We start from the raw sequence: 15,811 nt of genomic DNA, 5'->3' as shown, positions 1-15,811 counted from the left end.
ATATGCCTCTGGCCTGCTGTAAAATTACTTATCAGTCAGCTCCAGATGGGATAAAAAATACTTTATTTGCATGACAGATGTTTTCATATTGAAGCTCAATGCAGTCGCGAGACACATCTAGCTAATAATAAAGAACATGGCAGACAAGTAGCATTAAAGCGAGTCATTACCGGAACATAGGAGATCACCAGGATTACACTGAGTCACTCCAGTTACATATTATAGGCACAGTTATGTGAGTATCCGTAAGGATTGTCCATGCGCGTGGACGTGCTCGTGCGTGCGTGTGAGAGAGGACCATATGTGCTTGCTGTGAGCCCGTATCACAGGCGCAAACGCGCGCGCATTGGCTCGAGAGAGAGAGAGGGGGGGGGGGGGGGGGGGAGAGAGAGAGAGGGGGGGGAGAGAGAAAGAGAGAGACGACTGTCTCCCGTTTTGTTGCACGAGGAGTCGCGAGGAGCCGCTGATGACAGACAGCAGATCTGCTGCCTCACTGACTGCGACACCTGAACATCCACAGAGCAGCACCGACACCACACACATGCAGGAGAGCCAACTGTAGGCGAGGAAGAGGAGAAGGGACGGAGGCTTTCCTAAAGAAGAAGAAGAAGAAGAAGAAAAAGAAGAAGTAGAAGAGGAGAAGAGGAAAGCGGGGGGCAGGCAGCCGGCTGGCCGGGACACGGAACTCGTCCAGGGGGGAGAAATCACCGCCACGACCGTCACATCACATCACAGCTCCGGGATGACAAAGGTGGGTGACGGTGTGTTCCCATTGTGTTCTATCAGCATCCCTGCCCTCATGGCGCCTTTAATCCCTATATTAGAGTTGTAGTAGACATATCTGGTGGGCTGTAAAGACAGAAAGACACCGGGGCCGGTGTGGCACATTTGGAGGCGTTTATGTTTGTCTGTGTTGTGCCAGCGCTCCTCCGCGTGCGTCCTCCTCGCGTCCGCGGCGGGGACGCACCGGCAGCTGCGCCGCTTTCATAAAAGCGGATTTATGGACGTCTTCAGGAAAACGTATTCACTGCCCGACATGTGTGCCATTTGGAGATGCGCGGCGGAGTGATTTCATTCAGCACGTCCCCCCCCCCAGATCTAATCTGATCTGGCCCACATTTCGCCGTGTGAGACCTCTTGAGGAGATTTTAATGTTGTTTATGTCCTGTTACAAGCGTCGTGTGTGTGTGTGTGTGTGTGTGTTGAGGAGGATGATGAGAGAAGAGGGGGGGGGGGGGGGGGGGGTTATGTGGATCGTCTCCTTGAGCGCCCGAGGCTTGTCTGGATGATTGATTTCGCCTATTCACTCAGATTATGGTTATGTGAGCACCTATGTCCAAAATTAATTAAACTGCACGCGAAGATTAACCGCGCAAGATTATCAGCGTGAGGAGAGAAAGGGGGGGGGGGGGGGGGGGGTGTCAACAATTAATGACAAGCAATTTATATGTAGAGCTTTATTGGATGTAGTGGCCCCAATTGTTGCATGTGTGCTCAATAGTTTCCATCATGCACATTTGATTCCTCTCCATTAGTTGATTTAGTGTTGGATGCAAAGTTTTTTTTTCCATCCGCTCTGTTTGGTGTTACAACATCAGTTTGGTCAATATGTCATCCAGGTTTGTATTTGCAGCAGATGGCAGGCTGAATGTGGCTGCACTCCAGTCATTGATAACGAAGAGTTCCCAATCCAGTGCAGGGAGATGCCCGGATGATGTGGTTTAACATCTTGTTTTTGTTCTGGACGTCAAGTCAAGTGAGTTTTATTTATATGGCGTGAGATTGTAAAATCATCTGCATCCAGGATATGTTTAGACACTCAGTTTGGGTAAAGAGAAACTCCCCAAAAACCCTTTAATGTGAGGAAGAGCACCAAGCAGAGACTGACACCTCAACATTCTGCCATTAATGATTGATAAGAAACGACTGCTGCGTCCAGCTTCTCTGTTTGATACTGCCGATTGATTATCACCGGGTCTGCCGGACAAAACAAGCAATTTGAAAACACCAGGAACCTGTGATAGCACTTTTCACTCTGAAACAAATCAGCAGGGGGCACACACACCCATTCATAAATCCTTTGCAGGTGCTGGACACACTGACGTAACTCTTTCCCAGTAATTCTTTTTACGTGGTCGTGACGAGGTTGGACCTATTTTGTTACATTTTAAAGACTACGCTGTTTATAATTGACTGTCAATCATCAGTTGTGAGGACAAATGTACTCCGGCCTGTCCTGTCTCATCTCTTTGTGTCTGTCACTCTCCTCCTCTGTGTCTTCAGGAAGTAAGTTAAGGGAAGGGAGGTGACTTAATAAACCCTTTTGCGGCAGGTCGTTTACAAGCACGGACCTGAAAAGGTTCCTTCCCCCCCCCCTGGCATGTCTGCAAGAAAGGCACAAGACCGAGTGATGAATGTGTGCTGTGTTTGGAGAATAGCAATGCAGGGAATAACAATGGAGGCGAGGATGGGGTAGGGGGTGGGGGGTTAGAACAGTGACAGACTCTGGTAAGTAGAGGCACACACACACACACACACACACACACACGTACACAAAGCGTCTTGAAGAAAGTCAATATGATTAAGTGTGTTGTGCTGACTAAGATTCACTGCATCCTCGTGTTAAACCTCATCAGAAGAGTCTTTTTAGACTGAGAGCGCCCCTTTAAGGCAGACACTCTGGGAAAGGAGTTTATTTAAACAATGTGATATACAGCTCCGTGTCCGTGTTTGTGCGCCGCACAAGTACAGTTCTTGACGGTGGTAGTTTTCAGGCACCGGGCCAAAAAGAAAAGCCACACTGTTTACAGCTTCCTCCAGAAGCACAGAAGTCTCAGAAGGTATGTCGCATAAATTCCAATTAATTGACCTTGATACGTTATATAACCTTTCTTTAACCCTTCTCTGCAGAGTTGTTATCGTGCTGAACGGGTGCAGCGTGAGTGAGGTCACCGGCATCAGCAGGTTTATTGATGTGTATTAGTGGAGGTCGTGACTAGTGTTTAAGATGGACCCGAGTGATTAGAGCGCTTGTGATTAAAAATGTACTTGCGGGCATCTCAGCTCGCCTCAGAGTACTGTGTGTGTGTGTGTGTGTGTGTGTGTGTGTGCTTCCATTTATCTTGCAACATGTGGATGTGAGCCCATGCTAGATTAATGCTCCATGTTAACAAACCTCTTAATTTGACCCTGGCTAGCCTGCACAAACACACACATACACAAATACATGCACACACAGCATCCACTTGATCCCCTGTCAGGGTTAATGCTCCTTGCAGCATATGAGCACACACACACACACACACACACACACACACACACACACACATATTGAACACTGGCCAACTTTCAACCACTTTGATGCATTAGTGCAAAGGTGCTTTTTGGTCTCAGTGTGGCTTGGCACCAAATTGATTTTGATGTGCAGGCGTGCTCCTGAATGCACACTCAGAAATGCTACAGTATTTCAGTTTAGAGGGGAGATTAGAGGTGATACATATTTAGAGGAAGTGTGTGAAGTTGAAAATGACCTCTCATCCCTCTCATGTCACTTATTATTGAGTCAAATCGATCCCCCAGAGAGCCCATCAGCTGAATAAGGGACTCAAATGTTGACGAAGAGGCTTAGAAAATGTTTTGAAATGATGAGAAATGTGTTCTGAAGAGGGTCAATTTAATATTTGTATTGTGTTGCCGTAGTTGTGACAGATGAAGACAGATGGACGAGGGTTTTGTCAGCGCCTGGGCCCGGCTCCAGGGAGCTGCCCTCGGTGCGAAGCTTTTTCTACTTGTAGATGTCCGACAGCCAGATTCCAGCAGACAGACCCTGGATTAAAATGGTCTGGGCAGGACGATTATGTGATCTGGATGGCCCTGCTGTTCGGCACAACATGAAATGCATTATTTATTATTAATACTGAGAGCATCTCAGTCTGGTTGTCGTTGTTATGGTCGGACTAACTTCTCTGAGTCCTCCCTCGTTCACCACTCAGACAAAATCCAACGCTTTGACTGTGATTCACTGAACCTCGTGTGCGTTTACATCCATGTATATATATATATATATATATATATATATGTTTATATACCAGATACTTTCTGACTTTTTGTCTTATTCTTGACTGATGTTCAGTTCAAGCATCTTTTAAGTACAATATTAACTTAAAATGTAGATTTTTTTGAGTTCACAGAAACATTTTTTCAGCCTGGAGTAGTTTGTGCAGGTAGTCCGTACTGCGCTGCCCCAAAAACGTCCAGCGATAAGGTAGGGCAGCCTGTATGTCGCCTGAGAGGCAAGACGCAGGGAAAGAAAACCCTGCGTCACAAGGTCATCTAAAAACAGAATGTTTTTATGTAGACAAACACAGATGAAGACTCGACCTTGGAAACAGCAGCTTCTATGTATCTCCCGACAAGGTCCATCGAGTAGCCGTTCTGGAGCTTTCAATCCCACCACATGATCTTCTTGAGCAGATTACACATGGACGTAAAGTCCTCAAGGTGCTCAGTGAGAATGGAAATCAAGTACGCAAACTACATCCGCTGAGGAAGATCGTGCAATGTGATTGAAAGCCCTGGAAGAGCTACTAAATGGACCTTGTTGTGAGATGTTGAGTTCACTGATTTGGGTTTTCCTCAGTTTTCCTAACAGTGGCTGGAACTTGAGGTGAAACAGGGCCAGGTACAGTTGGCGTATCCTGGTGTTGATCACAGTTTTGATTTGAAGTTTGGTGTTGTATTTACGTCCCGATGTTGCCCTCCTTCCGGTTCTGTTCCCATGAACCTCGAGGAAACACTAACCCCTTTGAGGAGAGCAAAACAAGGTTTATACTGCAAAGAAAGCCTCATCAAACAAAGCGTATATCGGCCAGGAGAACCAACGAGACCGGTCAGTAAAGAAACACCGTGTTGGCTATCAACTCCAGAGTGGACAACAATGAGCCATTCAATGCATTATCTAATGGAATCCGTCGAACAGAATAATCCAGACACCAGATACTCCAAACTGAATATCGCTTTTCAAGCGCTTGCATTTAACAAATAGAACAAGTGCAGTGTATGATTAGTCTTCAAACTGAGCGTCCTATTTTATCTCAACGTGTCATATTACTTTTTATTCAATAACCTTACAAGGTGAAAGCTGGAGGGATTAATACGGGACACCTTCAAGGTGCCGGACAAATGTATTGTATTCTTTATTGGACATTGTAATCTTTATATTCATAAATATTTATACTCTGCTCAAAGCAAAAGTAAAGCAGATTATGTTGTGTTTTCTACACGCCGTTAAGACTGTAACTATGATTTATAAATTACATGTGTGTTCTGTTGATTCATTGTCTTTCGTGTCACTCGCACGTCGCCGCACCTTTTCATCCTGAAACGATACGTTGGGTCTAATAAACAGGAGGAACTTAATGAGTGTGTGGAGCTGCCCAGGCAGGCGAGGAAAAGCCTCTGCTAAGTGCTGAAGGTGTTTCCTCCAGAGAGGTACAAACCCTGCCAGTGCTAGTTAGAGAAGAACTTTAAGCCCGCCGGGGCAGACAGGAATGTTTTGAACCTGCAGAGTGTGTGTGTGTGTGTGTGTGTGTGTGTGTGTGTGTGTTCCTGGCGCATGCTTACCGGTGTGTGAAAGTTTGTGATTGTGAGTTTATGAGGTCTGCTATGGCTATTCATGTGCACATGTGCTTTATTTATTCACACCAGTGTCTGTGTGTATATGTGTGTGTTTGGTGGCGAGGAGGTGCAGAGGGCGCCCTCCCCTGGGGGGGTTCTAGTCTGGCCCCTTAATTAATCTGTTTTCTGGCCGGAGGGTCTCTGTTATCAGGCCATTACAGAGAAGCTGGCTGCGTCCTAACAGCACGATCCCATAGAGCAGAACACAGGTACACACACAGAAACACTTCTATTCTTGTGAGGACACTGATGCAATCCCTAGCGCTAAATATACCCGCGAAAAATTATTCCTGTTTCGCACAGTTCAAGTCTTGGTTTTTGTAGTTTTGGCATCGGATCTGGGAACACATCGCTAAAAAGGAGTCACGCAGGGCAAGAAACAAGATGCAAACCTTCAAGTAAATGTAATACCTAAATGAATAAACTTCAAAAATTGCATTTGCTTTACTTTTAGAGCGTCCCAGACGGGCGGTTACTCTTTAACCAGGTTCATCCATCCCCTTCCGCCTCCAAGGCGTTGTTATATGTAGTTCCCTGGCTTTTTTTGTACATATATATATATAACTTTTGGAATAAAAGGACAGTTAATATACATACTTTTTCTTCTACTGTACTAGCAATAGGAAGTTACAGTTAGCATGTATATACCAGTGAGAGTGGGCCATTGTAGGGTGGTTTCCAACCACAGCAGCATACTACTGCAACAGTCAACAGGACAATCAATAACATTATACACCACGGTACCAAAAAACCTTGGGCCTCACAAATATAGAAGAGCAAGAACACACACACACACACACACACACCCACACAAATATAAAAGCAAGTATGGCACAGAAAAATAGTAAATACAGGTGTGCAAGCAGCCGGATTTACACACTAACTGTACACACAAACACATACTCTGCATGTCCAAATACACATACACACACACACACACACACACACACACACGCCACCTATCCGCACGCACTCTCAAAAACACATTTTCTTTTACTTTTCCTGAAACACACTTATCAGTATCAGTCCGGCCGACTGACTGCAAAGGAGTCTGGGTGTTAGGTTGGGATGCTCGAGCGGCGTGTGAAATCTGATTACAGTCTTACACAGCTTCTCTCAGCGGCGGGAGGGCGATCACTGTTACTGCCGCCTCACCTGCCCCGTCTGGCTGCACCTCCACCCGATATAATTCCTTTTCCTCTCTGTGGGTCTCCCCGTCTGCATCACTACTCTGTATAATGGTGCTACACGCTGGCCCACGCCGGTGGATTCTCCTGCGGCTGAAAGGTCACGTCCCGGCAAACATCCGAGGACAAAGGTGGTCTTGAGCAAAACCAAATATCAGTTTTTCCACCTGCTTTGTTGCTTCCATCACTGCCTCATTTCCTTCCTTCAGTGATGCAGAGATACATTCAAATGCACGCCATCACCTCCAGCGTGATCTCTAACTGTAACCAGAAGCAACAACAGTTATATTGCATATTTAATCTGCATGTGACTCAGTTTGGTCTCACCTCATTTACCTCAACGCCTTTTTGAGCCACAAGTAAAAACCTGGGTCATCCATTCATTCTTCTTCCTGCCAAAAGAAATACTCCTTGACTTATTTCTTTATCTCGCCTTCTATTCCTTTTTCCCGTCTCGCTCCATTCTTGCCTCTTTTCTTCGCTCTACACCAAAGTTTCGCCGCAGGCAGCGAGCCATCTGCTTTTGACATTTTTAGAATGAGGAGAACTTGTGAGAACAGCGTGTTTATTATTCCATTGTGGTTAATTATTCAGACTCCCGCTCTCTGGCTCCGCTCGACTATCTGGAAGGCTACTACAAAAGCACGCCTGACGCTCTGTGAAGAATCCGGAATTTGGAATCCATCGTTTCTAGTCCGTTCTGCTGCGGGTCCTGAAGTGACAGTTTGAGCTGACACCAAAAGGAGACGTTCCCATTGTCCAGTCTTAACAGTTATCCTTTGACCTTTCCGCTGCGGCCGAGTGTCCGACATGAGTCCCGAATACATTACAGCCACATAGGAGTGACAGGCCACCTTGCCCGTCATATTCATTCACCAAACTTACCATTAAGTTCTAGAAACAGCTTCAATGATCACAAAAATCCTTCAAATATCCCTTTCCCCTCTTAAATGTTTGGACTTAACGATAAATATTCCCTCAGTGAAACACTTCCACGTGCCAGGTCTAATCAGAACCGGACATCCTCTCTGTCTATTACTCTCAAATTACACCGGACGCCTTTCTGAAACGCCGACCGCAATATTATGGCCTATTTGCTTTTTAATTCCCCAATTATCACCGCAGACGCAATGAGAATTAACCGGGGACCTCTCTCCTATCAGTATAATAAACGGGGTGATTCACTTGCCTCGACGATAATCAACAAACTAGACACCCAATTAAGCCCATTTGACCCAATCATGATTAAGTATGGACGAGAACGCCGCCGTCTGAGGCGCTATCTAATTGCTTTTAGGATTTCCACTATCAGAGCAATGTTCTATTGATTTAGTGTGTATTGATTGTGCTTATTGCTGCTTGCGTGGGGGGGGTTTATCGGCTCATTTGCCTATGTGGTTGTAAATGCAGTAATGTGGGCGTAAAGCCGGCAAGCGCTCAGGTTCAGCGTCAGGATTGGATTCTAGATCACATCCTGTCTATTGAATGTTGTTTCCCTGCCATCACATTGTATTCTGTAACTGTTTTGCAATGTGGTCGATATTGTTTTCTACACAAAGCACGTTAACATACCATGAACGCAATTATGTCAGCGTAGAAGTACTAATTAAAGTGTTGCACTGTAGCGTTCTGCTCCAGGTTTATTAGCCTCATTCACCTTACGGCTCTTCTTGCAACAGTGACAGGTGTGACTATACTAACCGTATGATCATCTAAAATAAGCATGCATGTACAGTTTTAACGTGTCTTACTGTAACTAATAACTTAGACTTGTTGTCCCAGTCTGCTGCAGTTTGCTGTATTCTTCCTCTTGTGTTCCTCAGCTCCCTTTCCCTCCGTTACCCATCTACACACCTGCCAATCAGCTGCTCTCCTGCCTAAACACCTCCTTCCCCTCACCTGCACTTTCTGCCCTCGTCAGATTAGTTTAGTGTTCGATCCTTACTTCTGTTCTTTGTTTTGCCTTGACTGCACAAACCTTAAATAAAAGGTTATTTCCTCATGTTGCCTGCAGTCAGCTGCTTCACTCTTCATGACGCTTAAAGAGTTTGTATTTAACATTACTCCCCGTGTGGATCTTTTTATTTATCCAAAGTTTCTATTCTGCTATTAACAGCATGTTTTTAAGCATGTTTTTTTAACAGTTTCCTGCAGACAGTCAAGTCAATGAGAATACAGCTATAAGAATTTAAAATATGAAGGATTAGCAGACTCTGTGACAGCTGGAGGTCTATCGTTAGCGAGCTGTCTTCATTAAGCTCCCAGCCGAGCTGCGACGCAGTTAGAAAACAAGAACCAGCTTATTAATAATAATAATAATAATAATATAGGAATTTTGACTCTGTGGATTTAAACAGCCTGTCACTCAGTCTCTACCATAGCTTCCAATCTGTTTCCTAACATACCACTCCTTCTGTTGCTCACTATAGCGAAAGCTTCACACAGTGATTACAGCATGTGCAGCTGAAATACAGTTTTGGATTGTGCAATCTTTCTTAACACTTCCTTTTTGATTACCCTGTAACCAATGGCCGTACTAAAAGGGAAGGAGGGCCCTCTGGGGCTGCATATATATACAGTTTGGGGCCCAGATGTGACCAACACGTTTGAGATCTATATGTATTTTCACATGCGCAGGCCAGGGTGATTAGTGCATCCTTAATTACTCTGTATCACTGATCAAGTGCTTGCTTTACATGCCTCTGCATCCACTCCGTCGGTATTTCAACATTAATCACCACGGACCACCCTGTCTTGTCTGTCCACCTCAGCAGCATTTGCACCTCGCCGACAAGCTTTTTATACAAGCCTGCACGTATTGCGCTGAAGAGCCTTTAATGTTCCGTCTGTCTCCAATCGTAACAGCGTCTCTGCTTAATTGCAGCGTGCAGGCAGCTCTTTTGGGTTTTCTGCTCTGGCGCATGGCAGAATCAAAGCTCTCCCGGTTGAGTTACTCCCAGCGGGGGGGGGGGGGTTTGGTAAAGGGTGGAAAACATACAGTAACTCTGAGAGAGGCTGGCCTGTTTAGATGAATAAATCTGGCTTGTTCGTCGTGCTGATGAAGTGGGGCCTTCTCTTTTATCTTTCGTGAGACGGGTAAAAAACACTGCAGCAGAATAAACTGTCTTCCAATAAAAGCAGGAAACACAAAATAGGCTGCGGTCCAAACAAACCTGCTGGATGGCTCAGCTCCCTCGGCTCGGTGCTAGTAATTGGCGCCGAATTTAAGCACAGAGCAGCGGCACAGGGGGCTTTGTGAAAAACCTACAATTACGTTTCTGTAATAGGAACAACAAAAGCAAAGTATGCGGCGCGCGACACCCTGGTTAGCACAGCTGGCGTGATCTCTGCAGGCCGGGACAGTAGGAAGCAGGAAGCTGCGATTTTGTCTGGTAGTGGAGGTGCTTTCGAGCTTCGCCTCGGAACATTAAATTAATTAGGCTATGGGGAAGCCTGCGTCTTATGTAAATGAACAGCTGAGATGCAAAAGCTCATTGAGACCCCTGAGCGGAATATGAATGCAGATAAAGAGGAAGGAGTGTTATTTTGAAAGAATGTTTCCCCCCTGAACACACACACACACACACACACACACACACCGCTCCTTGAAACAAAAGCAGCGCAACAGAAGCCTTTTGAGTGTTTATGGAGTGGTAATGATCCAAATTGCTTTTTCATTTATCAACACCGATTGAGGCGCTCAGAGTGTAGAGGCCTGCTAGAATAAGTACAAACCACTTGATTGTTCATTTCTGGCCGATGCCTGTAGAAAATAATTGAGTTTCTCTTGCCGAAAAATGAACCCATCATCATTTCCAAAACAAAATCAGGTACTGTAAAGATTAGTGACTATTGGATGACATTTTGAACAGACATTCATGGTCTCCAGAGGATAAGACCTGTTGGCTTTGGTGAACCTCCGACCTTTCGTAATTAAATATCTTAGCAACTATTCAATGGATTGCCATGAATTCCCCCAGTGGATAACCATTACTGACTTTGGGGATCCCCTGACCTTTCCTCGTGTACCACCAAGAGGTCAATTTAATTCTTTCAACCTAAGCCGCTGTTATCATTCAGACATCACAAAAATGTTGTTGGAGCAAAAGACATCCCAGTGTGCGTATTAAGCTGTAGACGACGTGGAGTGTGTTTGTATGCAAAGGGAAAGAACAGAAGATGTGCTTGTCATTTGATTTCGCCAAAGGGAACGTTGTCTCGCTGATGTTTTCTGTCTATCCCTCTTGTTCCCTCCCTGGATTTGGCTTAAGGCGTTTGCCGGTAAAAAATGATCTAAACGGCTTTCATCAATAAGCACACAAGTACAAGGCCTGATGTTGATTCTGCCCGCTCGATCATTCTCAGGCCTCTTTCATTTTATCTATCCGTGTTCTCTTGTTCTCTGCTTGTCTTTCGTCAAATCTCATCTTCCCTCTCGCCGTGTCCTTCGCTCACCCCAATATTTTCCCTCCGTTCTACCCCTCTCCTCCGTGCTCTCATCACTTACTCTGGGGGGTCATTTAGGTTGAGATAAAGCCTGTATCTGTGGGTCCGCAGGGAGTCTACCCTGCAGACAAGTAATGATCCAGACTCACTCTCAGGCGCACTCATGCACAAACACACACACACGCCGTGTACACGCACATTAACATACATGTTCGAGTACAGACATGCACTTGATTTGATTCTCTCTTTCTCTACGTCTCTAACAGGAACAGGGTTGGGCAGATGCTTAAAAAGCACTATAGGGACAGTTGCCAGAGAGCCCTGACTACCTTCAGTGTAAAGATAAAGGGTTGGAAGACAGACTGACGGAGAGAGGAAAAGCCCAGTGGAGAAGAGGAGGGGGAGTCAGTGAGGGGCAGTTCAGATTAAAGCGGACTGGAGGGAGACATTGGGGAGCGATCGATAAGAGAAAGAGTCTTTGCACGGGTGCAGATAGAAGCTGTGATGTTCTCGGCTCAAGGCTCCTGCAAAGTCTTCAAGTGTTCAAGTCATACTGATGCAGTGCACCGGCTGCTCGTATTGAGCGCCAGCCTCCAAGTTGTAAACTCTGCTTATCGCATACCCAGGTGCTTTTGGTTATAAATATCAAAAGGCTTGGACCTTGTAAAAAACCTATCGTGGTTTTAAACTAGGCAGCTGGTGGACGTCACCTGGTAGAGCAGGTGCCCATGTACTTACATGTACGTACTTACTTACATGAACGCATTTCATTTGCCAACAAAATTGCTCAATGTAAACCAGGTTCAACTTTTGAAAGACCACTTTCAGTTTGAGCTGTTTCTGACGCAGCATCTCATTAAAATGAATGAGGAGGATGCTTTTTGATGCAGCTGTAATAAACACTTTAGTCATATGACTTAAACTGCTCGTTAGAGCACTTCAAAAAAGTCTTAAGCTTTCTTTAAGTATCTCTATATCATTAAATATTTGTGACCCAACAACTCTCTTCAAACCTGTGAGAAGAGCAGAGACAAAACACAAATGTAACAGCGTGTTCATGCAGGACTCTTTTAAAGAACAAGGTTTTCAGTACTGTAGTTTATATAGACTTGTTTTATGCTGCTAGGAATCTCTATCTTGTTGGCCCTGGAAGACATGACTTCCCGATATTGCCTTAATGCACCCATCTAACCCCACGTATGAAATGGGTTTAAAAATATCTCAGCTCTTGGGGATCTCTGGCTTCACCAAATGGCATAAAGTGGAAGGGTGGAGCAGCCGAGGGGCGTGCGAGGAGGCACAACTGTGGAAAATAATTTCAAGCCTCATATCTCAGATTGATTTTGAGGATTTCAGAAATAAAGCCTCAGATGTAAGCAAACAGCCTTCCTGGGAAATGAACGGATTTCTTAGATGGCCCAGAACAGCCTTTAAGGATCTTAGAACTTAAACCATGCTTTTTATTCTCCCTCCCCCCCCCCCCCCCACACACCCCTCATGATTTATACAGTAGCTCTCCACGGAGTGTTTCACAGTTTAAAAAAGGTCTTAGCATTTCACTGTCCCACTCTTCAGTAACTCCTCAAGTCATTGAGAAAATAAAGTCTTTGTCCTTGAGCTGTAACACATTGGCAGCTGCAGATGTTAAATGTCTACATTGAGCCGCAGCTGTTACCGGCACAGCCTCGACTCGACCGCCTGCCCAGTTGTTGTTTCTTCTATTATTTTTCCAACCTCGTGAAATTCTACACCTTTAAAACAAAGTCAAGTCAGAGTCACTGCACCTTGTAAATAGTAATAATCTGATGTGATGCCTATTGATCCCTGCAGGGCTGCACAGGGAGGTCATTACCTGAGGGTCAGCAGCCCTCAAACTGAGAGGGATTCAATGTCTTGCTCAAGGACTTTTCAGCAGGGAGGGTGCTTTAAACTTACCTCTAGCTCTACTGTATCCAGCCATGCAGGTAGCTTTGGCAGAGACAGCACAGTACCTTTTCATCTGGATTCAGGCAGGGATGTAGTAGTAGTAGTAGAGATAGTAGTAGAGCTAGTAGTAGAGATAGTAGTAGAGATAGTAGTAGAGATAGTAGTAGAGATAGTAGTAGAGATAGTAGTAGAGCTAGTAGTAGAGATAGTAGTAGAGATAGTAGTAGTAGAGATAGTAGTAGTAGAGATAGTAGTAGAGATAGTAGTAGAGATAGTAGTAGTAGAGATAGTAGTAGAGATAGTAGTAGAGATAGTAGTAGAGATAGTAGTAGAGATAGTAGTAGGATAGTAGTAGAGATAGTAGTAGTAGAGATAGTAGTAGATAGTAGTAGAGATAGTAGTAGAGATAGTAGTAGAGATAGTAGTAGTAGTAGAGATAGTAGTAGAGATAGTAGTAGAGATAGTAGTAGTAGTATAGATAGTAGTAGAGGTAGTAGTAGTAGTAGTAGTATTAGAGATAGTAGTAGAGGTAGTAGTAGAGATAGTAGTAGTAGTAGTAGTAGTAGTAGTAGTAGTAGAGATAGTAGTAGTAGTAGTAGATAGTAGCAGAGATAGTAGTAGTAGTAGTAGTATTAGAGATAGTAGTAGAGATAGTAGTAGTAGTAGTAATAGTAGAGATAGTAGTAGTAATAGTAGTAGTAGAGATAGTAGTAGAGATAGTAGTAGTAGTAGTAGTAGTAGTAGAGATAGTAGTAGAGATAGTAGTAGTAGTAGTAGTAGAGATAGTAGTAGTAGTAGTAGTAGAGATAGTAGCAGAGATAGTAGTAGTAGTAGTAGTAGTAGAGATAGTAGTAGAGATAGTAGTAGTAGTAGTAGTAGAGATAGTAGTAGTAGTAGTAGAGATAGTAGTAGTAGTAGTAGAGATAGTAGTAGTAGTAGTAGTAGTAGTAGTAGAGATAGTAGTAGTAGTAGTAGCAGTAGTAGTAGTAGAGATAGTAGTAGAGATAGTAGTAGTAGTAGAGATAGTAGTAGTAGCAGAGATAGTAGTAGAGATAGTAGTAGTAGTAGTAGTAGTAGAGATAGTAGTAGTAGTAGTAGAGATAGTAGTAGTAGTAGAGATAGTAGTAGAGATAGTAGTAGTAGTAGTAGTAGTAGTAGTAGAGATAGTAGTAGTAGTAGTAGAGATAGTAGTAGTAGTAGTAGTAGTAGAGATAGTAGTAGTAGTAGTAGTAGTAGTAGTAGTAGATAGTAGTAGTAGTAGTAGTAGCTAGTAGTAGTAGTAGAGAAGTCGTCGTCATGCGTCGTCGTCGTCGCGTCGTCGCGTCGTCGTCGTAGTCGTAGTACGTACGCGTCGTCGTTCGTCGCCGTCGTCGTCGCGCTCCTTCGTCAGTCGTCGTCGTCGTCGTCGCGCTCGTCGTCCGCTCGTAGTCGTAGTAGTGTAGTACGTCGTCCGTCGTAGTAGTACGTCGCGTAGTCGTAGAGCTCGTAGTAGTGAGAGATAGTCGTAGCGATCGTCGTCGCGCTCGTCGTAGCGATAGTCGTCGTCGTCGCTCGTCGTAGTCGTCCCCGTCGTGTAGTAGAGATATAGTAGTAGTAGTAGATAGTAGTAGAATAGTAGTAGAGATATAGTAGTAGTAGTAGCTTGCCCTTGGGCTCCCGCAAGCAACAGTCATCCTGTTAGTGATGCCAGACTATGGGTCAGCTCACCTTTGGTTGGGCCCTGAACATCTGTGTATGTGTGTTTGTGTTATTTTAGAGTCAAAAGTGGGGACAAGCTGACATCTGTGCATAAGCTATCGTCTGTCATTGCTTGGTATGTTGTCTGGTTTAGAAGCACAAAGACACAACATATGATAACAAATTAGGAAATATAGTCTTGCTTCGATGAAACATGGAGGGATGTGTATATTGGTTTGTGTATGTCTGTGTGTGTGTGTGTGTGTTATTGGTGAAACTTACAGATCATTTGAGGTATAAAAGTCCCTTAGGAGAGATCAAAGGTTATCATATGCGATCAGTGCAGATGACCGGATCATAGAGCGTAGCAGCTGATGTTGCCCTCGAGGACTGAGCGTGAAGCTACCTTCATACGCTCATTAAGTTCAGCTGTGTGCAAGTGTGTGTGTGGGTGTCTGGGGGGGAAAGTGTATCTGTGTGGTTATTTTTTGTTCCTGTATCATGTCGTGCACGTCAGGTTCGTCTCCATTGCCTGTGTGTGTGTGTGTTTTGTGTGTATTACATGTCTTTGAGTTGGAACTCTCTCTTGGTCTGCCTCGATGCTGTATTTCTGCAGAGCCAGAGACTGTGACACACTCTGAGTTCAAACTTTGCAGGAGACTAAACTCTTTCAAAACTTCTTCCATTGATTCATAACGGCTGACATTTTGAAAATACCTACATTTTCACACCGAGGCAGCAGCAGCAGCAGCAGCAGCAGCAGCAGTGCCAGAAAAAAAAAAAGACCTCTGGGAGAAATAGAGATAGTTAGAAGAGACAGAAAGAGAGGATATAAAGTTTGAATCACCTGCGGGTAGAATTTAAGAGAGATGTGAGAATAATTCCTTCACACATCCTCT

The 15,811-nt window shown here is 44.5% G+C and overlaps 1 protein-coding gene across 2 annotated transcripts in view; it reads left to right on the top strand.

Moving 5' to 3' along the window:
* gal3st3 (galactose-3-O-sulfotransferase 3) overlaps nucleotides 1-15,811 on the top strand; it is a 56,081-nt gene that overhangs the window by 31,568 nt on the left and 8,702 nt on the right. Inside the window, exon 1 of one of the 2 annotated variants that reach the window (XM_029454483.1) lies at nucleotides 404-751. The exons of the other annotated variant lie outside the window; for it this stretch is intronic. The gene's annotated coding sequence lies outside the window, so the exon portion shown is untranslated. Of the gene's footprint in view, nucleotides 1-403; nucleotides 752-15,811 lie in introns of those variants that run through there. 2 annotated transcript variants of the gene reach the window in all.

This window comes from Cottoperca gobio, chromosome 18 (genome assembly GCF_900634415.1).
Source record: "Cottoperca gobio chromosome 18, fCotGob3.1, whole genome shotgun sequence".
NCBI classification, from domain to species: domain Eukaryota; kingdom Metazoa; phylum Chordata; class Actinopteri; order Perciformes; family Bovichtidae; genus Cottoperca; species Cottoperca gobio.
The sequence above is the reverse complement of the archived record's forward strand: the minus strand, read 5'-3'. Positions and strand labels throughout refer to the sequence as shown.